The 13,568-nt window shown below is 36.3% G+C and overlaps 1 long non-coding RNA gene across 1 annotated transcript; it reads right to left on the bottom strand.

The window, feature by feature from the left end:
- Window positions 1-10,799: 10,799 nt before the first annotated feature.
- Window positions 10,800-13,037, bottom strand: LOC128548690 (uncharacterized). The gene is made up of 2 exons (XR_008367238.1): window positions 12,224-13,037; window positions 10,800-11,156 (listed from the first exon to the last, which is right to left on the bottom strand). It is a non-coding gene; the product is annotated as an uncharacterized LOC128548690 (long non-coding RNA).
- Window positions 13,038-13,568: the final 531 nt, after the last annotated feature.

The following is a 13,568-nucleotide window of genomic DNA, read 5'->3' as shown; positions in this document are numbered from 1 at the left end:
ATGAAATTTCAAATACGTCCTATAAGTACTTACTGATATAAATCCATTTTGATTACAATCAGGGGAGGTAATCAGATATAAAATAACTCTGGAACCTACGATTGGATCTGATTTGTCATGGAATCCAAGATTTATTGTTGTTGAAGACATTTTGGACGTTTGTATCAAATAAAACCATAAATGAAGTCTCTATATGGCTGCAAAAGCCCAAACAGCCAATTCTGGACTTTTAAGGGGCCATAACTCCGGAACCCATGATGGAATCTGGCCAGTTCAAGAAAGGAAGCAAGATCTTGTGGTGATACAAGTTGTGTGCAAGTTTGGTTAAAATCAAATCATAAATGAAGCTACTATTGTGCAGACAAGGTCGAAATAGCTTATTTTGGCCCTTTCAGGGGCCTTAACTCTGGAACCCATTACGGGATCTGGCCGGTTCAAGAAAGGAACCGAGATCTTATGGTGACACAAGTTTTGTGCAAGTTTGATTAAATTCAAATCATAAATGAAGCTGCTATTGTGCAGACAAGGTCAAAATAGCTAATTCTGGCCCTTTCAGGGGCCATAACTCTGGAACCCATGAAGGAATCTTGCCAGTTCAAGAAAGGAACCAAGATCTTATGGTGATACAAGTTGTGTACAAGTTTGGTTAAAATAAAATCATAAATGAAGCTGCTATTGTGCAGACAAGGTCAAAATAGCTAATTCTGGCCCTTTCAGGGGCCATAACTCTGGAACCCATGATGGAATCTGGCCAGTTCAAGAAAGGAACCAAGATCTTATGGTGATACAAGTTGTGTGCCAGTTTGGTAAAAATCAAATCATAAATAAAGCTGCTATTGTGCAGACAAGGTCAAAATAGCTAATTCTGGCCCTTTCAGGGGCCATAACTCTGGAACCCATAATGGGATCTGGCCAGTTCAAGAAAGGAACCGTGATCTTATGGTGATACAAGTTGTGTGCAAGTTTGGTTAAAATAAAATCATAAACGAAACCACTATCGTGCAGACACGAAATTGTTGACGCACGCACTGATGGACTGACGACAGACGACGGACGAAGGGTGATCACAAAAGCTCACCTTGTCACTATGTGACAGGTGAGCTAAAAAAAGTAAAGTAAGGAAAAATTGGGGGAAAGTGGTAGATCATTTTATTTTTGACTTTATTAACTTGACAAATACTGCATGCTTAACAAGATCAGTTTTATCATGGCTTGTAAAAGGTTTTTCAAAATTAAACATGTTGTGTCTTCTAAGGTTTAAGGGAATATATTTCTTGCGATCAGCCTTGAATAATTCATACTCATATGGATAATGAAATTCATCACCTAATCTATTGTACGGACATTGTTCACAGACCCTCATGTTGCGTTTCAAACTAACAAAACTCCCATTTTCTATTGGAAGTTTATGATTACTGCATCTAAAATGACAGAGGGATGTTGCTAGATTCCTTTGTAAAACTTTTGAATAGTGTTCTAGTTCAAAAGAAGATTTAAATACCTTATAAGTAGAGCATTTACTTGAATTTGACAGTTGTTCATTCCAAGTCTGTATATATACTGATCTTTTATCCTATCTTTAATAACATTTTTAAAGAATAATGTGGATAAAACGGTTTGATCTGCCCAATACTTAGCAAAACCTAAATTTTGTAGTGAATTTCTAACACAAGTCAAAACTTCCAAGAAGTCATGTAAAGTTATTGGTTTTATTGCTTGCGCATTATACTGTGTAGACACAGTAAACGTTAATCGTGTACAGTACATTCATCGGTTTAAATCACCAGAAAATTCAAAATTTTGGAAATTATATGATAAGTTTTACATAAACTGGGAAGTAATAAAAGTGAGGAACAACACGCCAAACACCTTTTGATACATGTAAGTTTTATTTCAATTTATGGCCAATTTGTGACATAATCTGCACTTAAACCTATAGCATGTAAAGCATCAGCAGCGATGAAAATTTCCACCACTATTTTGGTCTTTAGAGTGTTTGACTTGAGTGGAGATATTGCCCATATGAAAAAAATTATCTCAATATTTCCTAGGATGGCATCAAATTAGTTGATGATGAAGATGATGATGAGGAAGAATTACTTTAAGTCTGCATCAAATCCATGAAGTAATAAAGATAAAGTGAAAGTGCATTTAAATTCACATAAAATTCTAAGTAAAATGTGGCCATTTTTCATGAAATATTTGTGCAATAGTTGTGGCCCTTCTGTCATATAATCACACTGGCCATAGCTTTCGCAGTAACGGTGGTTCCAATGCCGCGGTGGTGGAGGATTCATCGCAGAAGCGGTGGAGAAATATGGCCGACTGACTGTATTTACGCTCTCATCGGTACTTTTTCTAACAAGTGTTTCACGTTTGACTGAAAACAACCAGTGAGACAGGAGCCCACATGTGTATTCTTCCAGCCACAAACACTTGTTCAGTGCAATTCTTTGTCATTAATGTAAACACTTCTCTACAGTTTGACGAGGGACTGCTGTTTTTGTAGAATTTCTATCAGAAATGGTAAAATCTTGTACAAAACGACCCCTGATCACGTTTGCATCAAAATATAAGTCTGACACTGTCAAGCAAAAACTTTTTCTCCGTAATCAGTATTTTTTCATTGCAAGCATACAAAATGATCGACCAAAAATCATTCCAACGCAGTGTGCGGTGGGTACAGTTGCAACGCATTACGGTGGATCTTGTTTTTAGCTCACCTGTCACATAGTGACAAGGTGAGCTTTTGTGATCACCCTTCGTCCGTCGTCCGTCGTCAGTCCGTGCGTGCGTGCGTGCGTCCGTCAACAATTTCTTGTCTGCACGATAGTGGTTTCATTTATGATTTTATTTTAACCAAACTTGCACACAACTTGTATCACCATAAGATCACGGTTCCTTTCTTGAACTGGCCAGATCCCATTATGGGTTCCAGAGTTATGGCCCCTGAAAGGGCCAAAATTAGCTATTTTGACCTTGTCTGCACAATAGCAGCTTTATTTATGATTTGAATTTTACCAAACTGGCACACAACTTGTATCACCATAAGATCTCGGTTCCTTTCTTGAACTGGCCAGATTCCATTATGGGTTCCAGAGTTATGGCCCCTGAAAGGGCCAGAATTAGCTATTTTGACCTTGTCTGCACAATAGCAGCTTCATTTATGATTTGATTTTAACCAAACTTGCACACAACTTGTATCACCATAAGGTCTCAGTTCCTTTCTTGAACTGGCGAGATTTCTTTATGGGTTTCAGAGTTATGGCCCCTGAAAGGGCCAGAATTAGCTATTTTGACCTTGTCTGCACAATAGCAGCTTCATTTATGATTTGAATTTAATCAAATTTGCACAAAACTTGTGTCACCATAAGATCTCAGTTCCTTTTTTGAAACGGCCAGATCCCATAATGGGTTCCAGAGTTATGGCCCCTGAAAGGGCTAAAATTAGCTATTTTGACCTTGTCTGCACAATAGCAGCTTCATTTATGATTTGATTTTAATCAAACTTGCACACAACTTGTATCACCACAAGATCTTGCTTCCTTTCTTCAACTGGCCAGATTCCATCTTGGGTTCCAGAGTTATGGCCCCTTAAATGTCCAAAATTGGCTATTTTGGCTTTTGCAGCCATATAGAGACTTCATTTATGGTTTTATTTGATACAAACTTCCAAAATATCTTCAACAACAATAAATCTTGGATTCCATGACAAATCAGATCCAATCATATGTTCCAGAGTTATTTTATATCTGATTACCTCCCCTGATTGTAATCAAAATGGATTTATATCAGTAAGTACTTACGGGACTTAGTTGAAATTTCATTATTGTTATTAGTTGGACTGAGACAATCAGGGTAGATAACTATGGACTGATTTTATGTCAAATTACCTCCCTTTATTTCAAATACAAATTGTTATATCTCCATAACTTATGAAGATACTGATCTGAAATTTCATTTATGTCAACAGATTTATTTGGCAGATCCTTCTTTTGTCCACTTACAATATTTTTTTTTTTTAATTACTTCCCTTTTACGTTACTATAAATAGCTTATTTTAGTAACTTTTTTATTATTGGCCGTAGGGAAAACACGAGACCAGTTTTCTGTGGTACAGCATGGATGGTACCTCCAATTTTTAGGTGTATTTTAACATATCTATACCTTGTAAGATTTTTTTTTCTTTTTGGTTAAATTCCTTCCCTTTGTTGTTCCTGTCCTTTGGACTTAGATATTTTTTCTGAGGACCTTGTCCTCAAGTGCAATGATAACAGGTGAGCGATATAGGGCCATCATGGCCCTCTTGTTTAATGTTCGCTATGGACTTTTAAATTGTAGTAAACAGCATTTTCCCAGAATTTTGATTGGGTAGGGCCATGAAATCACTTTGACATTAGAAAGCAACTGAAACTGAAAGTTTAGAATAAATATGACATTGATTTGCACATCCGTAAATACATAATATCAAGTGACAATATTAATTTTCTGATTTGACCACATGCGACTTCTGCATCGTATGATAAACTAACTTGACGAAAGTACAATAAAATTACTAATAAGCAGCATACCTTAACAAAATGCCATTGAGCAGCTGTGTTACTGGAGTTAAGACTTTTTACAAGTAGGCTAATTTACCTCTTCTTCAGCAATATCCTTTTATTTTTAGACGTTTACCACAGGATCTCAAAGTGTCAAGGAAAAAGTTTAAATTTTTTTCTTAGTGACAGGATGAGATTATTTGATTACCCTTCGTCCATCAGTCGTCTGTCCGTCCGTCGTCTGTCCGTCGTCCGTCCACAAGTTCTTTTGAACACGATAGAGACCTCATTTTTCAACAGATTTTAATCCCTGAAGGAGCCAAAATGTTCACCTTATGAACATGATAGCAGTGACATTTTACTTTCGACTTTAACCACACTTACACACAAATTAAGTCATGATAAGATCTCGGTTCCTATTGAAAACCTGCTAGATTCCGTCATATGTTCAAGAGATACTACCCCTGAAAGGGGCAAATTTTCTATTCTGGCCCTCTCAGCCATATAAGGTTTCATTTATGCTTGGATTTGATACAAACTTGCATATGTGTGCCCAATCACATGATCGCGCTACGTCATTTTGAGCTCGAAAGTGAAAGTGGAAACGTAAACAAAAATTATAAATCAGGGCGTAAGTTTTTTTATTCAATATATTGTGTTAATATCAGGTACATCATTCGAAACCTATTTGAAAGTGCTACCCCTGGTACTACAAATTTCCCGCCAAAACCTTCTCGTTTTAACGCTATTCATGTTCAACCACTTTCGACAGCATGTGCTCAATGTGCAAGTCAGTTGAACAGGAATAGCATTAAAACGAAAAGCTTTTGCTTGGGAAATCTTAGTACCGGGGATAGCACTTTCAAATAGGTTTCGAATCATATGCATGATATAAACACAATATATAGATTAAAAAACTTACGCCCTGATTTTCAATTTTTGTTTACCTTTCTACTTTCACTTTCAAGCTCAAAATGACGTAGCGCGATCACGTGATAAGGCACACTGTGCATGGAATTTTTATCTTAATAATTGCTTGGTCAAGTTCGAAACTGTCATGTGGGGTCAAAAACTAGGTCACCAGGTCAAATCAAAGGAAAAGCCTGTTAACGCCATATGCCACATTCATGGCCTTATCTTCAGTAATGTTCATCTTGATGATTCTAAGGCTAAATTTAACACTGAAAGATAAACGGAGAAACAGAGTACAAACAACTAATAACAGATAAGCAGAAAGAAATGTTACAATAAATGAAAGACAAAAACATCATTCTCCTCTGAAAACTGTCACAGTGCCAATCAAACATTAAGATACCTTTAACTCCTTGTTCTAGTGCGAAGAGGATGACAAGGAATCAACTCATTTCAGTTATTCTTATTATAACAACTGAAGAGAAATTACATCTGGGAACATACTTAAATATGCTAAAATATGATTTAAAAAACCTATAAAAATGACAAATGGTTGCAGCATGCGCCGTGTGTTGGAGAATACTCCCTCGCCCCCACCCCAATGTGAACCAGACTTCGATATTATGTGGCCAAAACAAAAATAAGGGACAGCAGAAACCCTGTCAGTTTGTACATTAGATAAGTTGATCTGTTCTATGATGTAAAGGTCGCATGTGGTAAGCATTTAATCAAACAATCGTTATTGTCAGTTGATATTTTGTATATAATAAGGGAAAAGGAAAATAAAGAAAACCTTCATGCTTTAATATCAATAATCATAATTGAGGTGTATTTAGTATGAAAGAACATGGCGTTATTATTTGGCAGTTGATTTAGTAAAATAATTTTGGTTTAAAAGAAAGCTTTTCGTGTGTGCATTCAACAGAACGGAAGTGCAAATCAATAGTATATTATTACTAAGGCCTAAAAAAAAATTCTTTGTTTCCGGTAACATGCTCAAAAAAATTAGGGTAGGTAGGTCGAAAAAAAATTTTTTTGGAATTTTTTTTTATTAAGGGAGACTTTTCGGAAATTATTTTTGTCTCAAAAAATGAATACAAATCAGGGGATTATGCCTTTGAAACATCACTAAGTTGATTTCTAACATCACTGACCATGTTTAAAGCATAAAAAGTGCAGTTTTGCAATTTTTTGTTAAAAACTTGAAAAAAAATATTCTCTAAGGCAATAAAAACATTTAGGGTCGGGCCAAAAATTTAGGGTAGGTCGGGATACCGGAAACAAACATTTTTTTTACGCCTAAACATTAAGTTTCTGTTGCAGTCTGATGTCAAAGTGATTTCATGGACCTACCCCAATCAAAATCCCAGGAAAATGCTGTTTACTACAATTTAAAGTCCATAGCGAACATTATAGAAACAAGATCCACCGTAATGCGTTGCAACTGTACCCACCGCACACTGCGTTGGAATGATTTTTGGTCGATCATTTTGTATGCTTGCAATGAAAAAATACTGATTAAGGAGAAAAAGTTTTTGCTTGACAGTGTCAGACTTATATTTTGATGCAAACGTGATCAGGGGTCGTTTTGTACAAGATTTTACCATTTCTGATAGAAATTCTACAAAAACGGCAGTCCCTCATCAAACTGTACAGAAGTGTTCACATTAATGACACAGAATTGCACTGAACAAGTGTTTCTGGTTGGAAGACTACATGTATGTGGGCTCCTGTCTCACTGGTTGTTTTCAGTCAAACGTGAAAAGGTCATTAGAAAACGTACCGATGACAGCATAAATGTAGTGAGTCGGCCATATTTCTCTACCGCTTCTGCGACGAATCCTCCACCGCCGCGGCGTTGGAACCATCGCTTCTGCGAAAGCTATGGCCTGTGTGATAATGTTGGGGATGATGAAGAACAATTACTCAAAAGTTTCAAATCACTTCTGTAATAACAGAGATATGTGAAAATGCATTGAAAATAACCTAAAATTCTAAGTAAAATGGGGGCATAATTCATGAAAAATTGGTTCCAGAGTTATCAACCTTGTATATGATATGATGGGAGTGATTTCAAATTTCGTTATGCCATTTTGCGTCCAAATATAATTTCGCCAGTTTTCAAACTCTTAGTCTGTAAATCTATAGACTGTAAATTTATTGATTATAGATTTACACATAATCTGTACATAGAGCAGGTGTATGTATTATTGACAGTCTACAGTTATCGACAGTTCTGTAGACCTTTATTGATTTTTAAGTGAAATAACGTCATGGAAACCCTATAATATCACAATGTACCGGAAATATATTTTTTGTGTTTGTTTCGTTGTTTTTGAAAGCTGTGCGCCATATTTTTGACTGACCAGAGACAATTTCGTCAGGCACTGTTTGTTATTGTTCTAAAAATAGAAGCGCTTACGTCATACAGTAAGAGCACCGGTGTCCTAAATCTTGCTACTTGTAATTTTTGCTGTAGTTTTGGCATGTTATTTATATTAATTTGACCTTATGACGTATATTTGTAGATTGCATACCACCAGGGCTTTTCATCAGGAAACTGGAAAGAGGCCCTGGCCTTTCAAACTGGGAAATCCATACGCGATAATTGCTCATTTTGGGAAAACAGCATTTTATTGAAATGGGGCCTTTTTTCCTTCTGCAAAAGAGGTATGTAACAGAGGACACAATTTGGTGGTTTTCTAATCATAAATTAGCTCATTGCTTCCTATTTGTGAATGTTACTTATAAATGCAGTATCGAAGTTGACTATAGGCAGTACGCTGAGCGTACAATATACTGATTAGAGGTTAGGGTTAGGTTTAACATACAAAATGTAGGTATATGATACTTTACAGCCACCAATAACATGTGTACTGCCTTTAGAGCTAACCATTTGTGAAATATAATTGCAAAAAAAAAAAAATGACCTTATTTTCAATTGCGAAGTGGCCGAATATCGGCCTCTGTTATATAAGGATGAAAAGCCCTGACCACTAAATTTTACATGCATCCATTGCAGGTGTCATACTGGGGGGTGTCGATAACTATCTCTGAATTTCAGTGATGTCTACAGTTATCGACATGGTCCCTTATAATATTTAAAAATGTTACAAAGTGAATATTTGAGTCGTCAAACCTCTTTTCTTATTTAAATTGAGTATAGGAAAATGGGTAATCTATAGCATTTAAATGCCAACAAACCATATTTTCCGTGATTTTAGATGTCATCTCAACATAACAAGAGGTTGAAATATTCTCCCTCAAAAATGAGGGCTGCCATTGACCTAATTCACTTATGGAAAAATACCATTTAGACTCTACACTAATATTATTTCTGTTTAATACTCTCGGCGATCCGATTACATTTATTTCAGTGTCATTAATTGAATCAATTAAACAGTTAGTGGCCAATTATAGTTTGTATATGTTGTAGTCGTAACCATTTGATTTGAAAAAAAGGCTAGCTAGCATGTCGTCTGCACATTTTTTTATTACATTTTTTTATTAAGTAAATAGTTTTATGTGAATAAGTTGATTTATAAAACACTGCATAAAATTTCCAGAAAATCAAATGGTCATATAACTATATCCAGATGTCGATAACTATGTCAACAAAGGAGATCGATTTTTTGATCGTCATAACATGAACATATCACAGTAACCGGGAAATACTTTTTGAAAGGACCAATCAAAAACCGCTTTACAAAATAGGGTAGATATTACAACAAGTAAATAAAGAATGTAATTTGTGTAATTATATTTAGATTAACCTGTTGATAACTGTGTCACCTGCTCTATACCGTTCCAGATGGGGGCCACAGGTGCCCATCCAGTCTTGGTGCCCATATGGGTGCCGCCCCCTCCAAAAAAAAATTAAAAATTAAAAACACTGTTTTAACATGTTTAAGCCTAAAACGGAAAAAAAAAAAAAAAAAAAAATTTCCCTATATAGTACTCTTACATGGAAAAGGTGCTTGTGTTGACTTGCCGTAACGCTATGGAGGTTTACTAGGGCACGCTGTGGAACAACCGAAATGTCCAGTTCAGTACCAATGCAAGCTACCCTGCTGCCATTTACACATCGGACATTTAGAAAACAGTAAACAATCCTATTCTACCTAGTATATACAACCTTAAATAACTTACATTTTAATTCTAAGACGCCAACAACGGAACAGGTTTTCTACTTTCGTTTTGAAACAAAATGGCCGATCGTCACTGTTATTTTGCAAGTGTCTAGACAATTTGGCTTGTTTGAATTTAAATGGAAGTTATTTAAGGCTGTTTACTAGGCAGAACAAGATTGTTTACTATTTTATAAATGCATGATGTGTAAATTGCAGCAAGGTAGCCTCAACTGTTACTGAACTGGACATTCTGGTTGTTCCACAGCATGTCCTAGTAAACCTCCATAGCATTGCAGCAACACAAGCCCCTTTTCCATACTAAGAGTGTCCTGTTTTCCCGTATTTTTTTTGTTAATATTAGACATCACATGTGACCATACAGACGAGCCTGTAAGTGACCTATACACTTACACCGCCACACCCTCCTTGAAATTTTACCTCTAACCATGACATAGTCTTGTGAAATACACGAACCATGTAAAAATACTTAAAAATCAATAATATTATTAATACACCCACCAGCATTATCTTGTAACTGTCTGTTTCTTCCTTCTCGATATCGTTTGCACAATTACCGGTCCCTCGTGCTCCAAGGTCATGTGGAGGTATCTGATTCCGCACCTCGTTCCTGGCCGGCCTTTTGTTTCTCTCCTCTCGTCCTATGGTGATATTCCTGTTGTTGACGATTTTGCTCTTACATTTTGCCTGTGACCTTCGTCCTTCCTTTCCCGGCCTTGTCGTTTAGGTCTAACACGTTCATGCGGCATCTCAATTTAAGACTACTTTAAGTTTATCTTTATGAACGACATGTAGAAGAACTGTAGATTCTGTCAGTGTATAATAACGGTCTATTCGCCCTTTCAGACGCAATGTGAGAAATCTGCACGGGCTTTTTGCTTTTATATCGAACAACTGGCTGTGTTCTCGGCTCGCTGAACATGCACATCAGTACTGTATTAATAAAACGAGAACCAGTTCAACTGAATAATAAAGGCCGATTAATCCCGAATCCTTAGCAACTAACAAACATTTTAAGTCTCGAGGAATAAATGAAATTATTTTAAGGAAATAATTTATATTAGTATTGTATTGGGGCAACACACAAGAAAAATGAATAAGTTTCAAGAAGGGCACGCTTGTAACGTGAAAAACTTTATGTTTTTATTCGGCAACACACAAAACAAGAGCACCGCCTTGCGGGTGCTGACGCTCATCTGATTTTTTTTTTATAATAGAAATATTGTCCTACCCATGATTTTCTAAGTCTAAAAAGGGCCATCACTCTTGCAAAAAGCAGGATAGAGTTATGTTTCTTGATGTACAGTGTCCACTTATGATGGTGAAAAACTGTTGCAAGTTTTAAAGCAATAGCTTTGATAGTTTATGAGAAAAGTTGACTTAAACATAATATTCAACCAAGAAAATGATTTTTCTAAGTTCAAAAGGGGCAATAATTATTGCAAAAAGCAGGATGGAGTTATGTTGCTTGCTGTACAGGGTCAGCTTATGATGGTGAACAAGAGTTGCAAGTTTTAAAGCAATAGCTTTGATAGTTTAAGAGAAAAAAGTTGACCTAAACATAAAACTTAACCAAGAAATCTGATATTTTCTAAGTCTAAAAGGGGCCATAAATCTTGCAAAAAGCAGGATGAAGTTATGTTTCTTGCTGTACAGGGTCAGCTTATGATGGTGAACAAAGTGTTGCAAGTTTTTAAAGGAATAGCTTTGATAGTTTAGGATAAAAGCTGACCTAAACATAAAACTTAACCAAGAAAAACTGATTTTCTAAGTCCAAAAGGGGCAATAATTCTTGCAAAAAGCAAGATGGAGTTATGTTGCTTGCTGTACAGGGTCAGCTTATGATGGTGAACAAGTATTCCAAGTTTCAAAGCAAAAGCTTTGATAGTTTAGGAGAAAAGTTGACCTAAACATAAAACTTAACCAAGAAATCTGATATTTTCTAAGTACAAAAGGGGCCATAAATCTTGCAAAAAGCAAGATGGAGTTATGTTTCTTGCTATACAGGGTCAGCTTATGATGGTGAACAAGTATTCCAAGTTTCAAAGCAATAGCTTTGATAGTTTAGGAGAAAAGCTGACCTAAACATAAAACTTAACCAGGCAACGCCGACGCAGACGCCGACGCCGACGCCGACGCCGACGCCGACAACCGCTCAAGTGATGACAATAACTCATCATTTTTTTTCAAAAAATCAGATGAGCTAAAAATGAAAAACTTTATGTTTTGTATGGGGCAACTCACACAAAATAAAGAAAAACTTTAAGTTTTTTATGGGGCAACACACACTGAAAAACTCTTTAGTGTTTTATGGGGCAACACACACGAAGAATGAATAATAAGTTTCAAAAAGCGCATGCGTGTAACGTGAAAAACTTTATGTTTGTATTCGGCAACACACAAAACAAGAGCACCGCCTTGCGGGTGCTGACGCTCATCTGATTTTTTTTGTGTAATAGAAATATTGTCCTACCCATGATTTTCTAAGTCTAAAAAGGGCCATCATTCTTGCAAAATGCAGGATAGAGTTATGTTTCTTGATTTTACAGGTCCACTTATGATGGTGAAAAACTGTTTGCAAGTTTTAAAGCAATAGCTTTGATGTTTATGAGAAAAGTTGACTTAAACATAATACTCAACCAAGAAAATGATTTTCTAAGTCCAAAAGGGGCAATAATTATTGCAAAAATCAGGATGGAGTTACGCTGCTTGCTGTACAGGGTCAGCTTATGATGGTGAACAAGTGTTGCAAGTTTCAAAGCAATAGCTTTGATAGTTTAAGAGAAAAAGTTGACCTAAACATAAAACTTAACCAAGAAATCTGATATTTTCTAAGTCCAAAAGGGGCCATAAATCTTGCAAAAAGCAGGATGGAGTTATGTTTCTTGCTGTACAGGGTCAACTTATGATAGTGAACAAGTGTTGCAAGTTTTAAAGCAATAGCTTTGATAGTTTAGGATAAAAGCTGACCTAAACATATAACTTAACCAAGAAAACTGATTTTCTAAGTCCAAAAGGGGCAATAAATCTTGCAAAAAGCAAGATGGAGTTATGTTTCTTGCTGTACAGGGTCAGCTTATGATGGTGAACAAGTATTCCAAGTTTCAAAGCAATAGCTTTGACAGTTTGGGAGAAAAGTTGACCTAAACATAAAACTTAACCAAGAAATCTGATATTTTCTAAGTACAAAAGGGGCCATAAATCTTGCAAAAAGCAAGATGGAGTTATGTTTCTTGCTATACAGGGTCAGCTTATGATGGTGAACAAGTATTCCAAGTTTCAAAGCAATAGCTTTGATAGTTTAGGAGAAAAGCTGACCTAAACATAAAACTTAACTAGGCAACGCCGACGCAGACGCCGACACCGACGCCGACAACCGCTCAAGTGATGACAATAACTCATCATTTTTTTTCAAAAAATCAGATGAGCTAAAAATGAAAAACTTTATGTTTTGTATGGGGCAGCACACACAAAATAAAGAAAAATTTTAAGTTCTTTTATGGGGTAACACACACTGAAACACTCTTTAGTGTTTTATGGGGTAACACACAAGAAAAATAAAAAATGTTTGAAAAAAAGCGCACGCGTGTACCATGAAAACCCATCAGCACTTACGGCTGGATCTTTTCACGCTCTGCGTAGTTTGTCCTGTAATTTTATATGACGCATATACACTTGTTGTCCTCTGCCCTGCTGTTCTGTGATTTGTTGATCCCCTGCATGTTGGAGGAGGCATGCTGGAGGTAGTGTTGTGATTTGTTGATTTACAGCTGGTGTGTGGAGCTTGCTTAGGGAAGGGATACTGGTTGCTTGCCCTGAAATAGATATCAGATTCATGATATTGACAACACACACTGGAAAACCCTATATTATTTTATGGGGGCAACACGCACAAAAGAAAATGAAAAATTCTATGTTTTGTATGGGACGACACACACTGGTAAACTCTTTAATATTTATGGGGGCA

The sequence above is a fragment of the Mercenaria mercenaria genome, chromosome 15 (assembly GCF_021730395.1).
Source record: "Mercenaria mercenaria strain notata chromosome 15, MADL_Memer_1, whole genome shotgun sequence".
NCBI classification, from domain to species: domain Eukaryota; kingdom Metazoa; phylum Mollusca; class Bivalvia; order Venerida; family Veneridae; genus Mercenaria; species Mercenaria mercenaria.
Note: the sequence above shows the minus strand (reverse complement) of the source record. Positions and strands in the feature narration are given on the sequence as shown.